Below are 2,458 nucleotides of genomic sequence, written 5' to 3' on the forward strand. Positions count from 1 at the left end.
TCATTAAGGACCAGATATGAATTAAACATTTTTAAAAATCTGATATAAATGACTATAGGGACCCTTTTTAAACTTTCTTTAAATTGGAAGTTTTATTAAGGTAAGTATAAGTTTTTTATTGCAGTCATCACAAATCACTGCAAACTTAGTGGCTTAAAATTACACAGTGTAGTATCTTATAGTTTTGTAAGTTGGCTTTCTGACACGGGCTGGGCTAAAATCAAGGTTTTGGCAGGACTTCATTTCTTTCTTGAGTTTGGGGGTGGGGAGACTCTGTTTCCTTGTTCATTCAGTTGTTGGCAGATTTCAATTATTTGCCGTTGAAGGATCAGTGTTCCATTTTCTTGCTGTCATCTGAAGGCCATTTCCAGCTTCAAGAGGCTGCCTACATTCCTTGGTTTATGGTCTTCTTCTCTTCAAAGCCAGTAAATCTCTTCCTTCTTCCGTCATCCTATGTCTGACCCATATTGCCAATTACCTGACCCAGTATCTGTTCTTTCTTTTTTATTTTGTAGCAATCCAAGAATTATTCAGGTTAGCAATGTGCACATATATGTATATATGTAGCCATATGACTAAATTCTGGCCAGTGACATGGAATTATAAGTGTTGAGTGATGGATGCTTCTGGAAAGTTTCCTTAAACTTTAAGGCTTAAAGGGAGATGGGCCAGTTCATCTCTTTTTTTCCTGCTGGAATATGGTTGTGGTGGCTAGAGCTTCAGCAGGGTTTTGGACTGTAAAGAAACCTCAGAAACAGAAGCCATGAGTGGCAGAGCAACTATATAGAAGATTGGATCCTGATGTGATGCTGCCCTGGACTGCCAAGAATAAGGGTTAATAAATCCTTTCTTTTGCCCCCCCGGTAAAGTGACTTCAAGTTTACTTTTTGCTACTGTTTCTCTGGAAATCTACTAGAGAAGGTAATAATAGAATATCAACTGTGATGTCAGGCAATATTGTTTGTGATTAAAAATGACCCCTTATTGAGGTGCCTGGGTGGCTTAGTTGGTTAAGTGTCCGACTCTTGATCTCAGCTCGGGCCTTGATCTCAGAGTTGTGAGTTCAAGCCCTATGTTGGGCTCCACGTTGTACGTGGAGCCTATTTAAAAATTAAAAAAAAGACCCTTTATTGGTAAACTGTCTAGACCAGGAAAACTATGACAGCTATAAATGCCCATTGGAAAATATGGACTTTGGACTTAAGCACCGTGCATTTTTTGTTTGTTTGTTTGTATTTTTAAGTAGGCTCCATGCCCATTGTGGGGCTTGAACTCACAGCCCTGAGATCAAGAGTTGCATGGTCTACTGACTGAGCCAGCCAGGCGCCCCAAGCACTGTGTTTCTTATTACAAAAATTCTTGAAAGCTACACTGATGGCTGTTTCAAGAGATGTTGGTTCTTGAGAAGCCTGAAGTTTCTAAGCCAGCAGAGCTTCTGCACCCACCCAAATGATCTTGTCTCCTTACACCTGAACTGACACTTCGACGCCAGAGTAAAGCCTCCTGTTGAAACAAGCCTCATGCTGCTGTGCTGTTTCCTATGAAGTTAAGTGAGTCTGGTGCTGGGTTCAGTCCCATAAGGCCTATTGGGTCCTATGAGTGAATGTCCTTCCAAACCTGTGACGACTGTTGCTGTTCAGACAGAGAAGGCACTGCAACTACCTACCTCTGGCCTTTATGTGAGAGAAATAACTCGTCTCTTGTTTAAGTCACAGTGTGATAGCCACACTTAATCCTATTTACTACATTATGCATTTTGAAAAATGGAGAAAAGTATAAGGAAGTAGAATGAAGATTCTTGAGATGTGTAATCTTGCTAAAGAAACTGATCTAGACTGGTATAGTTCTACCTTAAATTGAAGACAATAGAATGATGGTGGGGGGACGATGATGGCAGAGGAGTAGGGGACCCTACTCAACAGGAATTGAGCTGGATATCTACCAGACCACCCTGAACACCCATGAAATCAGCCTGAGATGTAAGAAGATAGATCTGGATCTCTACAAACAGAATATCACAGGTGGTTGGTTTGGAGGTATGAAGCGGGAAGCTGTGATTCTGTGGGCAGATATTGGGGGATAAAGGGCAGGGGGAGGGAGCCTGGCCATGGGGATCCTACACCGCTGGTGAGCAATAGCCTTCTGTGCTGGGGACTGGGCACAGACTCCCAGACCAGTAGCGGCGGGGCAAGGACTTTAGGGCAGCCCCCAGGATGGAAACCCTGAGCAGCAAGGCCACGTCTGTGAACTGGGGGTGGCTGGCGGTTTTAGAAGCACAAAGGGCAGAGACATGCCCCAACCTGGAGGTGAGGACTGGGAGCACTGCTGAGGGGCACACAACCCAGGACTGCAGTTTATAGCAGCACAGACAGAAAAGGAGATAGTGCGGCCTGGAGAGCTCACCGAAGAACAGAATGTGATCTCTCTACTTTGAGGCAGAGGGTTGGTAACAGTCTCT

Source organism: Eumetopias jubatus, unplaced genomic scaffold (genome assembly GCF_037043125.1).
Source record: "Eumetopias jubatus isolate StellerSeaLion01/CBP00866 unplaced genomic scaffold, mEumJub1_p1.0 scaffold_12, whole genome shotgun sequence".
Classification (NCBI taxonomy): domain Eukaryota; kingdom Metazoa; phylum Chordata; class Mammalia; order Carnivora; family Otariidae; genus Eumetopias; species Eumetopias jubatus.